The sequence below is a fragment of the Euphorbia lathyris genome, chromosome 2 (genome assembly GCF_963576675.1).
Source record: "Euphorbia lathyris chromosome 2, ddEupLath1.1, whole genome shotgun sequence".
Taxonomy (NCBI): domain Eukaryota; kingdom Viridiplantae; phylum Streptophyta; class Magnoliopsida; order Malpighiales; family Euphorbiaceae; genus Euphorbia; species Euphorbia lathyris.
The window spans coordinates 85,731,467-85,748,571 of NC_088911.1; the positions used below are offsets into that span (position 1 = coordinate 85,731,467).

At 36.2% G+C, this 17,105-nt stretch overlaps 1 pseudogene; it reads left to right on the top strand.

Moving 5' to 3' along the window:
- The first annotated feature begins 3,326 nt into the window (after nucleotides 1–3,326).
- Nucleotides 3,327–11,606, top strand: LOC136217196 (syntaxin-71-like; annotated as a pseudogene).
- Nucleotides 11,607–17,105: the final 5,499 nt, after the last annotated feature.

Genomic DNA, 17,105 nt, shown 5'->3' on the forward strand with positions numbered 1-17,105 from the left:
CGCCAAACTTGTAGACCTGAATGTGGGAGATCTCGTGCTCCGCAAGGCCGACAAAATCCAATCTAGAGAAGGGAAGGGCAAGCTAGGGCTCACCTGGACAGGTCCATATCGAATAGTGGACAAGATTGGGTTCGCCACATTTAAGATTCAAGACATGGAAGGAAATACATTGTCGTGCACTTGGAATCTCCAAAATCTCCGCAAATACTTCGCCAGAAAATAGAATGTAAACAAGGTCTTGAGTACTCTTTTTCCTTTAATAAGCTTTTTTCCCATGAGGTTTTTCTTATTAAAGGTTTTAATGAGGCTCACATATGAGACCCGCTTGCTGTAATAAAGCGTATCTTCTATCAATAAAAAGCAATTGTTCTATTGTCCATATTCTTTTTAAGTATTTTCTTGCAGCAATATAAATATTCCAGTCTCAAAAAGAAGGGGGGCATCCAACGCTTCCCACACTAAAAAGTACTGCTATCTCATAGCTATTTTTTCTCCTCAAAGATAGGAGAACAATCTCATGGGTGGATCCATCTTTAGATGATTACCATTCGAGATAGAGTTAAAACATTCCTTGGACGCAAGGTCTTTACACTCTCTTGCACCCTTCCCAAAGAAGGGTTCACAAGTCCTAAAGGCGGATCGCTTCACCTCAAAGACAGGTAGTAAGTTGATCCCTAAAGGCAGCTTTACTTCCTCTAAAGGAATAAAACAGCTTCAAACCTTCACAAAGGTTCGCACAATGGAGTATAGCTGGCCACCTACTCCAAAATAAATCCTAAAAGCTTATATATTTACTTACGCAAATGTAAAGGTAAAATAAATAACAACCGTAAGGATTAAACAATTGTACTTAAGTTTTACAAACAACAAGACTAAACATTGACAGGAGCATTCTCCTTAGCATTTTTCTCGCCTGAGGCACCTGCTTGAGAAGCTTCCTTCTCAACAGCTCCAGATACACCCACCAAGGAGACTTCCTAAGGTGTTCCCTCAGGAAGAAGGGTGCCATCAGTTATCGGCTCCTGACCCGCCTTTGGAGGTACTTCCTCGAGGTCCACTAGCTTGACATTGGCGGAAGGCTTGCTTTCTTCGACAGGTCCCTTCATCCATTTCCGAACGTAATCACGGAGGTGGTCCTTGATGTCCATGATTTTGTTATATTTGAGGACATCATCTGGGTCCAGAATGGCGAACTGCGGATCTGTAAAATCGACCTCGGGATACGCCAGCTGGAAATACGCCATGATCAGCTAACCGTAATAAAAAGCTTGCTCCCCAGCCATGTACTCTGCATCTCCTAAAGCATCCTCATGCTCCTTAGCACCTGCTTCAATCTTCTCCTTCAGCTTTTGGATCTCGGCATCCTTGAGGGCAATGGCGGACGCGGCTTTCGCGTTGGCGTCAGCAACTTCTTTCTCCAACTTTTCTATAGTAGCCTTATCCGCTACACCTTGAAGGAGCTCCGCTTCCATAGCGCGTAAGCGAGTATACATCTGTTAAGACGAAACAATTCATTCAAAAGCTATCAAAAGGGGATCACTTATAGCCAACGGCCAGAAGGAACTAACCGTTAGAAGCTCAATCTTTCCCATTTGAACATGGGCTGATCCTGGGATCTGATTTTGGTTCTTCTGTACCTCGCCCAACTGACCTAGAGCCTCGTCCAGGTCATTAATAACAGATTCATTTCTCAAGGATCCCCTGGTACCATACTTGGCGAACCAGTAACCGCCTAGGTCCGGCTTCGCCGTCTGCATGAAGATGAGAGGATCAAAACTTAGATCCAAAGTATGGTAAAAAGATTAAAGTAAGAACAACTTGCCTGTTCCTCCTCCATCGAAGATGCGGCGGATTTCATGGCATCCGTCATAAACTTTTGACCGCCAGAAGCTGCAGGCTTCCTCCTTTTCAGAGGCGGATCGACCATTGTATCCGCCAGGCGTTTCCCTGCACCCTTTTGGGGATCCGCCGCCTGCTCTTTCTTGCGAGCCTCATCTTCCTTCAACTTTCTGTGCTTCTCTGCAAGAGCGTGATGGGCCTTAGATAAACCCCTGCAAAAGAGAACAATAAAGCGATCAAGGTTCAAAGAAAACACAAAGTTACCTTGATCAAACTGAGCAATCTTCGAGTAAATAAACTTGTCCCCTTCTCGGCGAATCAGGGGAATATCATTCATCATGAAGTCTAAGGCGTCAGCGTATGTCCAGGCATCCGCCTTGACACTCTTCATGAGCTCCGCCACTACCTCATCACTATTCGTCAATATACGCATATCTCCCGCCATGTGCAAAGGTTTGGGATTCCAGAATGTTGGGAAGCCTAGAGATTCGCCCTCGTTTATCTTTACGTAGAAGAATTTTTCATCCCAACAATGGACGTTGGACATTTTGCCACTAAACGGCGAATACACTCCAAACTTTGCAAAGGTGAGGAAAGACTCAGACTTTCGCTTCGACGGTTTATGAAAAGCTCGAAAGATACGAGGAGTGTATATTACCCCTAAGTTCGAGGCAAGGTAACAATCTAAAGCAATATCTAACCAGCCATTTGGATGTAATTGGCTAGCAGTAATGTCAAAGTAAGCAAGGATGTCCGCCATCATCTTGGGAAGAGGCAGTCGGAATCCTCTTTCTACGTGACTACAGTACACAGACAAGAATCCGCTTGGCGGACAGGCGGGTCGTTGATGAGCATCCGCCAGTTGGGTCTGGTAGTTATTTATCCATGGGAATCTACTCGCCAGATCTGCTAGATCCGCGGCACTCATGCGAGAGGAGGTAGACTCCGCACGAGGTGCCTTTTTCCTAGGCGGAGCGGAAGAAGAGGCCGCCATCCTGGAAAATCGCCTAGAATCTATGGCCGGAGCAATACCGGTGATAGGAACATAAAGGTTTTGACTACTACTACCTAAACGAGTCCGACCGCGATTACACGCCGAGTCGAGCAACTCAGCTAAATCGGAGTTAACCGTACCTTCGGAGGAAAGAGAATTTTCCGACGAAGAAGAGGTCCAACTAATTACAATTTCAGAGGGAGAGGTCAAATTAAAAAGTTCAGAGGTTGACCCGGAGGATAAAGAAGAGCTTCTAAACATTCAAAAAAACAATATATAGAATGAAAAGATGAACTTACATGAAAAATAAAAGCTTAAGGGATTCTGAAACTCCGAAGAAGCTCTACGAAGAAGGCGCAAAGAAAAATGGAGGGGAAAAACGAATGAGGAAGAAAGAGAAAAGGAAAAATGAAGAAGGCGTCTTCTCTTTCCTCGGGTGGTGCGCCTGTCACACGTGTCACCCCACGATTGGCATCGAACAGAGTGAACATTAATGCAGGTAATCATGACGACGCGCAAAGAAGCTCAAAAGCCCTAAAGGACTTTAAAGGAACTTTGGGGGGGGGCTTCTGATAACATTGTGATATTATCCCAAGGATCAAAAGAGATATTCGCCTAAGAACGCCACGTGTTGGTCACCTGATACGGGAATACCACGGCGTATTGAAACAAAGAGATCCGACGGGCGGATCACCAAGGACTCACCAAAAGAGACCCGCGGGCGAACCTGTGAGGCGAATCTCCATAAACACTCAATCCGCCATTAGAACGGCTGGGCCGATCCAGCAATAAAGACCATTAATGAGCTATCAATTAGCTAACCGCCAACTTAAAGGTAACCAGTAACCGCCATTAATGGGACATTAATGGAGACTTTCTAGTTACTGAAAGTTACAACTTCATGACTATATATATAGCCTATGTCTCAGGCTATCAAGGTACACATTCACTTACCCTTTGTCAATTCAGTTTGCTCTCTTGTTCTTCCTTACTGACTTTGGCATCGGAGCTTCCCCCCGTCGAACCCAACGACGCCCCCCACAGAGACGGAAGTTAATCGGAAATTCTCCACAAGTCATCACCTTCAACTTCAAATTTATTTTTCTTTGCAAACACAATTCACACCCATGTTTGAACTATGAGAACTTGAGTTAGGCCTTATTTGATAAGTCACTTAATTACTTAAATTAAAATATTAAGCACTTATTTAATTTAAGTGCGTTTGATAATAATTATTTCTTCATCGCTTAATTTAATAAATTAAGTTAAAAAGCACTTATGTTGGTAAGTCAAAATATTTAACTTAACATTTTAAGTTAAACATTATCAACTAATATTTTTATAATAATTATATCACTCATTATTTTCGGCACTTAAAATTCAGTACTTATTTTTTCAGCACTTAATTTTCAGTTTTATCAAACAACACCTTAATCTATCTTTTCTATGCTATAGTCAAATTGAGAAGATGAATAATGATATTGAGAAGATGAAGAATCACGTGGTTAGGTTTAAGATATAAAGAAAAAGAGAAACGTTTGAAGGGGATTGACGAAGAATCATGTTCCAATAGGGATTGAAAAGTGGATGGACAAAAATGCCCTCGAGCAATTAACGGTGTGATGAAAAATCTCCAATTTCATAACATATCAAAATTTGGGTACTAATTTGTCTAGAAAAATACTACAGTTTTTAAACTTGCAATCTTTAAAACCACATGTTTTTTTTTTTACTTTTTCCCTAATAATAACCTTTTCCCATGTTGTATGAATGTCACACCCCGACCCTAAACGACCTCAATCGGCATCGGACGTGAAATAAAAATATCACAATCAACACTTAGTAGTCTCCAAATTACCCAAATATCATAAATATCACATCTTTCAAGAATTTCTCTTAGATATAGCATAAAATAAATCAATATTCCTACTACATTAGTCATTCAAAAACCTCAACATATTTACCAACTTCATCATATTACAATTGAAATACTAAGGTTCTAATGATAATTCTAACAATAAGCAATAACTTCCAATCCTCGCCTAATCGGTCGGTAATCTTCTCTATATCCTGTACTTTCACCTAAAAATATTAAAACATTTGAAAATGTGAGACAAAAATCTCAGTAAGCAATTATCAACTACATAAAGTACTTATACTCAAAATAGCTATATATATATATATATATATATATATATATATATATATATATATATATATTAATTTTCAAAATGCATCATATAAAATTCATATTCTTAAAAATGAACACTTTATGGATTAAATCATAATAAAATTCTCAAAATAGTACTTTTAACCAAATATGTGCTTTAAAATATCATAAGCTTGTTATAAGCATTATTTCTCAAATATCACACATTGTAAAACTGTATTAAAATACTTAATACAAAATTTGTATTCAAAATAGTTATATATATTTATTTGTTTAAAATGTCAACTAAACAAAATCAATAGGTTTGCAATTAAACATTTACTCAAATCAACCATAAATCAATAGTTACTTCATAAACCGTATATCAATAATACTTCACAAATCGTATCTCGATGAACACAACACAAACTGTATATCAATAAATTCATCACAAATCATATCTCAATAGATACTTCATAAACTGTATCTTAATAAAATACTTTATAAACTGTACCTCAATATATATTTCATCAACTGTATCCATCCGAGAGATAATCCCCGTATGTATCAATCCCCACAATATAATAGAATCGAGATATCTCATAATTTGCCTATTCTGCATGGTCTTACTCAACACTTCTTTGCCATACCCGATAGGTCTTTCCACTGTGTACACAGACCGTATTTCTCACTAAATACGGACTTTAATAAAACCACCTATCCGGATTACTCTTGATGGATACTAAAAATATTATATCATAAAATTATAGCATGCTCAAATCTCTTTTCATAATTATTGCATAACCATAAACTATTTGGCCTCCACAAAAGAAGTACAATTATTCAAATATTCTCTAAGAATTGCTCAAAATACAAAATCATTTAAAATCCAATACTTCTTTAATATAACTAAAATCAGAAATATATATATGTAAATATATATATATAACTCATAAATCAACATCATAGAGTTTTTCAAGTACTTTTCCTCAAATCAATCCTTCAAAATATCAATTCTTATACAAATATTAACCCAATATATTCAAATTCATCAAAATACCAAGTATACTCAAATCCAAAAAAATCGAAATAATATATATATATATATATATACCTTTGTGCATCAATTAACTTCAATAAGGCTTAATATACTACAAGAAAATTGAGTTTTGGGTACAAATAGTTAAAGACAATTAAATTATATTGTTAAATTTGTAAGGAAGACAAAGGATGATATAGTGCCCAATTCTTTTTAACGTGAGAATACGGGACAAATTTAAATTGACAAGTGTTTATATAAAAATATCTCTCCATTAAGTGTCCCAAAATAATCAGCGGGAACAACTCCCCCCAAAAGCAAAATCAAAGAAATTCAGTAAAATAAAAATTGTGAAATTGAAAATCCCTCTCTTGTAGACAAGTTCTCCACCGCCTCTCTCTCTCTGCGATCAAACTCGTCTCGCTCCCTCAATCTAAGCTCGCGCTCTCCCTGTTTCCCTTTCCCTGAACCTTCTGTCTTCTTCCCTTCTTCTCTAGTCTACCGCTAGGCACACCTCTACTAGTATCTCTGGTGACTCTAACGACCGAAGCTGTTTGTGGCACAACAGGTTTTTGTTTTTTTAATTTTATGAATTGATTTTTTTAGGGTTTTGAACAAATTTTGGGTCAATCGCATGTTAGGGTTTTTGTTTTAATTTGAAGAATTGATTTCGTGATGTTATTAGCAAAGATTTAACAGAATCACAGAACGAGCCTTATAAAAACGTTAATTTTTTTTTTCCAATAAGCAGAATACTGAAGTTGCCATTACTGAACATTTGGAGGTTGGAAAAGGGGATGACAACTAAGGCCTTGTTTGAGTGTGCAAACTTCTTGAATTTTCAGAATTCTAGATGGTATGGTTAATTTCTTAATTTCTTCTTTTTTACACAGTGGTATGCTTAAACTATACATTCCTATATATATATATATATAGAGGTTCTTTCTTTGTATTACCTACCTCTGCATAAGATGTAGAGGATCTAGATTAGACTTTTTGAAGGAGCTCATAAGATCCTCCTATAAATGTAAAATAAACTTTATACTTAGCAGATTCACTGGCCACATTCTAATATTTTCTTATACATTCATTATTTCCTCCTTCTTAAGCATATATGAATTTGATATTTGCCAATTATGAACCTATAATCCTACTGAAGTCGGCCAAATTATGGTTATTCCTTTGTACAAAATTTAATTCAGTATAGTTTAAATAGTTTTGCTAATAGCTGTTTCCCCTGTTCCAGTTCAAATTCCGGCATGGCTCTAATAAAAAAACTGTAGTGCTATTCGTCCTCGCGTCTTAACTTCGACCTTCTAGTATGTGTAGCCCTTCAACAGTTGGAGCTATTCCTCTCAACTTCTCCTTCTTCACTCGACCTGCTCCTCTTTGACTGGCACGTCGAGATAGTAGCTTGATGCGGTCAAGGAGAAATTGTACCATGGTAGATTGAACATATTGTTTTTTGCTACTATGAAGGATCCATGTAACCTTGAGATTACATCTATTCAGGTGCTTGAACAAACTTTCTATTTTTGGTTGTTGAAAATGAGATAGAGGTATTTAATTTGAGGGCAGTCTTTTTACCCCAATCTTAGTTTGCTAGCGTGTGGATATTTTGTTGTGTTCATGTGATGGTATGCAATAATAGCAACTATATCCTTCAATTTATATTTGGATGCTACTAAATTGTTTTGGAACATAATTCTTTCTTTACTTAATTTCATCATTCCTAAATCAGAAGCTCCGTATCTCATCTTTTATTGTTGTATTAGTGAGGTAATGTATTTGTTTCACTATTTTTGTATTTGTCTCCCTCTAATGGATCTATTTTAGTGCCCTTTTAGCAAATTGATTGCTAAAAGTATTTGTAATATATTATTATTACTATATTATTTGTTAAAGATTAACTATAAGAACACATTGAATCTGAAATGGAAGATGTCCTCGAGATGGAATATTTTTAACCTAGATGATTCTTTCTGCTTCCCGCCTCCTTATTTTAGTTCTTTGGTCCGTTTACGACCATCACCTCCCTCTTCATTCATCCATGTATACTTCACGGTTCTTTCTCCAATCACCTCTCTCTAATCTTTCCTTTATTTATTCGTTCCTTTTTCTTTGTATAAACTGATGGCAGACCTGTTAGCAGGGGTTGTGGTTACGACGGCTACATCATGTCAAGAACGAGGAATGAATGTGATCTAACTCCTGTATATTGAGGTAATTTTTCAAATTTTTTTCAACTATTACATGAAATCGAAGGCTTGATTTCGTTGATTGTATTACTAACGTCTATGATTTTAAGTTAAATTTATTTTAGTATTATATAATTTGGGGTTTTGGATAAATTTTAGGCTTTTGATAATTTTAATTTTTCTCCGAGTGTATGCATCCAGATGATTAAGTATATATAATTTGGGGTTTTGAAATCGAAGCTTTCTGTCCAGGAGGCATAAAACATAAACGTTAGTCTATAACCATTAACTGTTAGTAGAGGCATCGATAGGGGAAATTTTATCGAGTAAGTGACAAGATCTGACTAGAACGTTTTATTGGCATTCTCTCTGCTGGCATCCATTTTGCAGAGCGGATGGCTGTGGGTATAAACTGGATGCATCATAAGTTGATAAGATCTGTGGAAATAGTGGCTCGGTCTTTCTTAGCTTTTGTGAGGATGGAAAAGGAATTCATGCTTGGTTTTATAAACTAGTAAAATGTAATAAAATTATTATCAATTGAAAATGTTAACCGATCACTAGAACACCATGTTTTATTCAACTAAATGGAAATGAAATAAACATATAAAGCTAAAGAAAGAAGAAAAATATTTCGGTGATATTGATATAGTTCCATACATAGATAATTATGCCCTCATTGTGTTGAAGGTAGTTGCTATCTGTGAATATAGGGTGAGTGGTTGGGCAAGATGGGTCATTGTTGGTTCATCTTGTTTCTTGTTTATTAAACATTCAGACTTGTTCTTTCCACAATTTTATTTCTAGCATCTGGCTAACTAGAGTTGTATATATTGCCCTTCTTTTGTTTTACTAGGTTCATAATGTTGCTTCGAAGTATTTTATGAAGTGCGACTGTAACACTTTCAGGAATCTTGCGGAGATAGGAACCTCGATTTGGGTATTTTTCTTTCTTCTAAAAGTTCATTTAGTTTATTCCTTTTGTTGTATGTTGAGTTACTCAGGACTATTTGTTAACCTTCTTTCATGGCCAACATTTGATTAATATCCTAATTAGTGTCTGATTTTATACTGAATTAGAGGTCTCTATCCAAATTATTTATGCATTATCTATTATTGACAATAAAACAGATAAGGATGAATATGAGTATAGAGATTGGAAATTTTACATGCTATTTGAGTGTTTATTTCTGATACTATGGCTATTGTGTTAAGGTTAACTAGTTATAAGAGTTCCAATAGCAAAAATTGAACCAAAAGGTGTACAATTTTATTGTTATTGTATGGCCATTGGATGATTCTCTTTCTAGCATGCTTGAATCCGAGCTAGCCCCTATTGTCAGTTTTCCTTTTCTTGTTTGGATTCCTATCTATATATATGCTAATTAATGCTTTCGTGTTTGCTGCTTTTCATAGGTTACTTGCTTCAGTTTCCTTCTTTTCATTTATAGACTAGTCTATGATGCATTTTATGGTCTTAAAATGTCATTGAATTCGTTGTGATGATGTCTGGTTTTAATTGATGCATTTTGATGTTGATACGTGCTAGTTTTATTAACTAATTTGAAGTCGTGGACTAATTTCATGAGTAATCATGTTTGTGATGGTTGTTATAGAACTTCCATAGTCTATTGGATTTGATGATCTTGGATAAACACCTGATACTAGAAAAATGCATCAATCAGTATCAAATGGACCTCCTACATTGCTAGGGAAGCCTATTTGAAAGAAGCTAATATGCTATTGTTGACATGAAAACATTATCAATCAGATTGATATATTGAGTCCACAATTATGCTATTGTGCTCCTTCATCTTTGGAATCTGATAGGCCAATTTGTGTATTGCACTCCACTTAAAATATTGATACATGTCGCTTTAATATACTAATTTGAAAGTGTTTTGTGATTATTCTTATAGAGCTCCGGAGTCTATTGGATTTGATGAACATATTGTGATTTGTAGTCAGAATGGGAAAATTTGATGTCAATTTAGAATACTAATAATAACTAGTGAAATTGAAATGTGAAATTACAAAGATAATATAAATGGATCTAATTTTGTTCAAAACTGCTTGCAGGCCATTTCAAGGATTGAAGTAATTGCAAAATCAATGAAAATTGGCGGCATTCATAGATTTATCACCCCAGCATCACAATGTGCTTTTGCTCGGCTCTACAACATCATTGAGGCTGACCTTAATGCTACTATTGAAGTAATTATCCCCTCTTCCTCTTCCTCTTCTTTTTTTTCTTTGTTTCTGCTAGATTTCAGAGGACTACAAAAGTACTTGTTCTCAATTCTGAAATTGGAAATTATTGTAAAAGTCGGAGTTGGCAGCAGCGGAGAAAAATAGGGCTACCGTTATTGCTATAAAGGCTGAGATACGAACAATAAAGGCTCGATTGCTGGAGGAAATTCCCAAATTACAGAGACTTGCCTTCAAAAAGTTCTGCCATATAGCTTTCTTTTCTTTTTCCCCCTAGTTTTCTGGCATTTTCTGTTTGGATGTGGTCCTAAATTTGATTGCTCCAGGCAAATTTTTAAATCCCCGGAGAAGAATAAAACGGAGCAGCTAATTAGTTTAAATTTCTCTATTCTAGGTCAAAAGGCTTTCAAGAGAATAACAAAGCTCGTAGCGATTTAGTTTCTGCATTAAAAGACAGGATTGAAGCAACACCAGATGAAAGTACGGGGCCAGTTAAACAAACTAGTGATTGGGCACCTTCCACTTCTCATGCTGGAATCAAATTTGACTCCACTTATGGTAATTTATCAATCTGTATTGAAGTTGACTGTTGAAGTATACCCTGATGAATATGATATTAACGATGATTCTCCAATTATTTTATTAATGAATATTTCTAGCAATCTGAAGCGTCGGACTGATTTAGGCAGGAGTGCGAGACACATAGAGTGAAACAGGCAAGCTTATGCATTTATTTATCTTCGAACTACGCTTTAGACTATATTTTGCTGTCATATGTTAAAATGCAACAATCTGCCATAGTTTTAGTCGGAGCATATCAGTGAAATTAGTATGAACTTCTTTTCTTGGTGGTGACGTGGCGTTAGTTGTTCATCAATATAATATATATCTGACTTCGTGCGGGATCAAGGCTTAGATGTCATAGCAGAAGGGTTAGGCACTCTGAAAAACATGGCTTGTGACATGAATGAGGTTTGACAGTGTATTTTGATGTTTGGAGTTCTAACAATTATTAAATGTTCTAGTTCTTCTTTGTTAGCTGGTTGTTAATTTTCCTTCAGGAAATGGACAGACGAGCCATTGCTGGATGAAATGCATGACAAGGTAATTCACTGTTTCTTCCTTGTTTTGCTTAATGATTACACTGCTAGTAAAATAGTATCCATTGTGAATCTTTAGTAACCTGTAATTGACATTGATTATTCAAGAATGCATCTTGTTAAGTATTGTAAATCTATTGATGAATGAGTAGAATTCTATATAGCAAGATGTAGGATTATTATATTTCAATACCGAAATTTCATCTATTAGGATCAATTGAGTTTTGATTTTAGATGTTAAACATAGGCACTTATATTGTCAACTTTATGCAGTTGTATAATATTTTGACATCAAGCTCTCATGTCACTTATCTAATGAAAATGTTCTTAGCAGTTGTGAGATTTTGAAGTAGCTCTCTTCAATCCCAAATATTCATATATCTTTTAGCTTCTTGTTTTTTTTTTTTGTCAAAACGCCTAATGATAATTTTTAGGATAAATGTTGTCCCTTTTCCATAGGGATGTCATTTGTCCCGTAATGAAGAGACAAAATTTGTCTCCTTTACATGGGGACGACAATTGCCCCTTCTTTTGGGGACAAAAAATTGTCCTCTAAGAGTTGGGACAAAAATCGTCTCCTATACACGGGACGAAAATCGTCCCTAAAAACGAGGATGATAATCGTCTCTTAGAATGGGGACAATAATTGTCCCAAAAAATGGAGACGACCATTGTCTCAAAAAAATGGGGACTAGTCATCATTTTTGTCCCCTATAGAATAGGGTACGCTCGCATAGGGGATGGAACAAGGGGACGAAAAAAATTGTCTCCAAAAGAATAGAGGACAATTTTTCTGATTTTTGAGGACAATTTTAATGGTCCCCAATAGTCAATTTTTTTGTAGTGATATACATTTCTTTAACTATATTCTTCAAAATATCAAATCTTGTAAAAACTATTAATCAAATATACTAAGTTCATCAAAACAAAAACCCAAAATATGTATACATATGCATATATATAGGCTGAAATTGTACATGCAAAGATAGATATTTATATTTTCTTGAACATAGTTTAAATTCATATTAAAACAAATCATAAAAACCACATTTAATCAAATGCATGGTAAAAAGTCACAACAAAAATTAATTTCTGGAAAATATAGAGTGATTTATACATATATAAACATAAAAACTTAAAAGGGTAGTTGATAGTTACTTACATTAGCAATAATTGAGAAAATTAGCACATTAAACCTCAAATTTGTCCCTCTAATCAGCCTAGCTCGACCCCATCATAGAAAATTCCAAATCAAAATCACATCGACCACAATGTGTATTGGGATGTCTAGAAGTTACTGTAAAAAAATGAGCTCGATCCGATGGTGCAAACTCCAGATATCAAAGAATGATCAAAACTATGTACATTATGTGCATGAATGGAGAAGAATGAGATGAATATGGTGAAGATGAGATATGGGGAATGTAGCAGCCATTGAGACCCACGAAATTACATTCTAGAATAGTGTAATTTATCTTCCCAAAAAGGGAAAACATCTTTTTTTTATCCCTTCAAATCCAACTTCTTTTAAAACTTACCCTAAACTTTTAATTTTACACTTAAAGTATGGAATTAGCCTCAAAACTATATCCATAATACTCAATTAACTCTCCAATCAATAAATAAATATAATGTAACATAATATTAGGATATAATAACTGAAATTAGGGACACGGATGTGACAATGAAAGCACAAAAAAACAAATCTAGATTGATTCAACACTTCCATGTGGTAACAAATTTTAATGCTTGATTTGACAAGTATAGATATAATCAAAACTCAAGAAAATTAAGAATTTGAGCTTACATTATTTGTGCCACTAAAAAATTGATATAGGTTTTAGTGTATATTTCCTCTTTTTCTTCTTATTTTTAAACACATAACACTAAGTAAATTTCCTATGACTCTTGCGAGATTACATAGAATCACTCTTTGCTCATGTCATCTATTTCAGAATTAATAAGAAATTCCGTTTTAATCCTTACAATAATTTCTTAACTAACAAACACGAATTGAGACGAGACAAACCAATAAATCACAGTGATTGAGCCATTTAAAGCTTTTTTAAAAATGTGTCAGGTAAGAAGACATTGAAAACATCAAATTAATGGACCTTCCATTTAAACAATAATGTAAAAGACAATAGAGTCGAAGTGATTGCAAGCTTAAACCTAAAACCGTAAGTATCATAAAAATCAACAATTAGTCGTTGATGAAAACCCTTCGACATTGACCGAGTCTTATAACATGCGTTAGAACCATCTAGATATACTTTTATCCAATAAACTCAACAACAATCCACCACATTTTGAGAAGAATTGGATATGATATGTATAACAATAGGTTTCAACTTCGTCAATTACAGTAATAAATTGTTTAGACTTGGACCATATCGGGTTTAAGGGGAGACATTTAGGCGTCAACTTATGTCTTATAATTAAAGAATGGACTAAGCAACCTATGATACTAACTTAATCTTAATAGTGATGTAGATGTAAGATTAACAGGTAGCATGTTAATCCATAATAGTAAACGTGGTAATACGCAAATTTCAAAGTCAAAATATATCAATAATATGAAACTAGTCCTTTCATGCATCGTGAATTGAAGACATAGATTATAACATTGAGAAAATGCATTCTTAACTTTACATTAATGTAAGATATTATAATTATATAATATAAATAACAATTATTTATAAGTATATAATACATTTAGCCCATAAGGATTTATTTAGGGTTAAGGCAACGTTTCTCACGATACATAATAATACCCCTTGCTCTCAACAACGTTTTGGTTTTCGAGGCAAAATGTCTCTATCTTCATCCCCATCCCTAAATTCTTTGAGGGATTTTCCATTCATATTGGTTCGATCCTCACGTGTTTCGAACATTCCATTGTTAGGGCCTCTAAATTTTTTGGTCATTTTATACAATTACATGCATTTTATTTATTTGTAAAATTATTATATGATTTTATAAAAAGAAGTTATGAAATAATTTTAGAATTTCAGTTTTCATTAGTGTATTGATTATTTTAATTATCTTATTTCTTCACTTTACCACTTTGATGTTAGTATAGGTGTTGTTTTTATATGAAGAAAATATATGCATATTAATATACATATATTTGTTAGTGTACAACCGAATTTTAGAGTCCTACTCCAATTATTATTCTCTGTCATTATCTATTGTACCTCTCATCTAGGGTTCAATCACTTAGACTTAGTATAGGACTCTAAGTCTCTCTTGTATATATATCTGCTGTAAACCTACTTCAGCATCGATGAAATATAGTTACTCAAATTACATCTATTAGATTCTACATGGTATCAGAGACCTAACCTCTCCTTTTCCACTCTTCCGCATAGCAGCTTTTGGCTTTTCTCTGCTCCTCTTCCATTTGTCTTCTTTCGCCATCCTTTTCCCTACTTTTTCCTCACCTACTCATCCTTTTTCCTTTCCAGGACTACATTCACACCTTTCCTTTTCTTTATTCTTTCGATTCCTCTTTTGTTTCTTTCCTACGCAAAAGTTCCTTCTTAATCCCTACAACATCCAAATTTAATTTTTCATTCCCTGTTCTATCATGGTCAATCCAATTTTAGGATACAACTCCTCCTCTGCAGCTGCTGCAACTGTATCGGCTGACCCTACGGCTGATATGGTTGTCTCGGCTTCTCACGACAACACCGGCTCTAACTTCAATGCCTCTGCCTATACCATGTTGACCGAATCTTCCTCACCCACTCACTCGAGCATGCCCTCTCAGGCACCCATTTCATTAATTCACCCGCCCTTGACCAACTCTGCTGTTGTGTCCTCTCATTCGAATCCCACTGCTTCTATCCCTAGTTTTCCCAATTCCGCAACATCACCCTACATGTCTTCCATATGGACCTCCAACTTCGCTTCTCCCTCTATGTCGGCTGGCTGGACCCCATCACAGCCACCTATAACTGAGTTTCGCCCATTCATCGGTGCTCCCATTGATCCTTTCACCCGTCCTATGCTGCGACCTCCTGTCCTCTCCACTGATACTCACTATCCGATTGGCCATTCCAACTCACACCCTCGAGCCAATTTCTTTGTCTCTCCCACCGCTCACTTTACTGATTCCCTAGCCAATCCCTATCCGGTTCAATCGGCATCTACACATATTCCCCAATTTTCTGTCAAATTAAGCCCTACAAATTATCGTCTTTGGAAAACCTATGTCATTGCAACTCTTCAAGCCATGGGAGTCTTTGCAATTCACTGCTTAGGCACTACTCCTCCCCCTGCCAAATTCATACCTCGGGCTGTTGGAATAGATTATGACAATCCTGACAATTTTGTGTTTAATCTATCATACTTTCAGTGGGAACAGAGGGATCATCTCACCCGTGCAACCATACTCATGTCATTATCTGAAGATGTCGTTCCAACAGTTACAAACTTAGAAACTGCTCGTGCTGTGTGGTTTGAACTTGAACAGACCTATGGAACTGTTTCTGAAAATCGAAGGGTCCAACTCACCGTTGAACTTAACGATTTAAAAAGGAATGATTTATCTATGGCAGCCTATCTTCAGAAAATTAAAATGATTGCTGATGACTTAGCAACTGCAGGAACACCTGCCAGCATCACTCAGATCATTGCAACCATGTTCAAGAACCTTGAACCTGAATACCATGGAGTGCTCACTGCCCTCAATGTCCGTCGTGCCTCTCCCGTTGCATGGAGTGAACTCTATGATGAGCTTGTTCGCCATGAACTCTTACTCCGAAGTGCTGATCCTGTTCCTATGGAAAATATCACAACCAAGACTGAGGCAGACGCGTCTACGAAAGGAAAAAAGAAACGGGGCAGCTGCTATTTATGTGGTGATACTCGTCACTGGGCTGACAGATGCCAGTCCAAACGCCAATTTCAGGGCTCCAGCTCTCAATCCCGTGGTCCCTCTCGTCCCTCCTCTGGTTGGCGCCGCCCATATCATTCTGTTCGTCCCCAAGCACACATGACATGGATTCAGGAACCTTCTGATGAGATTGCACTGATCAACCGTGGTATCCCGATACTGGAGCAACTCATCATATGACAAATTCTGCTCAGCACATGAATCAGATGGTTCCTTATCGGGGTGTTGACAACATACAGTTTGGTAATGGTCAAGGTTTGCCAATTTCTCACTTAGGCACCTCCAGTGTTCATAAATTTAAACTTAATGATATTCTATTGGTTCCAAAGCTTACTAAATCTCTTCTTTCTGTCCAAAAATTTACTCGTGATAACTCATGTTTCTTTGAATTTTGGCCATCTCATTTTTTGATTAAGGATCAGGTCAGCAAGGAAATCCTCTTGCAAGGCCCGAGTAAAGATGGACTGTACCTTCTTCCCAGTACATTAAAGCAGGCATTGGTAGGAGAGAAGACTTCACATTCTCAGTGGCATGCTCGTCTTGGTCATTGTCACTCCCGCACTGTCAATCAGGTCATTAGTCAGCATAATCTTCCTGCCTCCAAGACTGCTTCTGTGTGCTGTTCTTGCCCTCAGGGAAAATTATCCAAATTTAATTTACCTTCAGTTATTTGAAAGA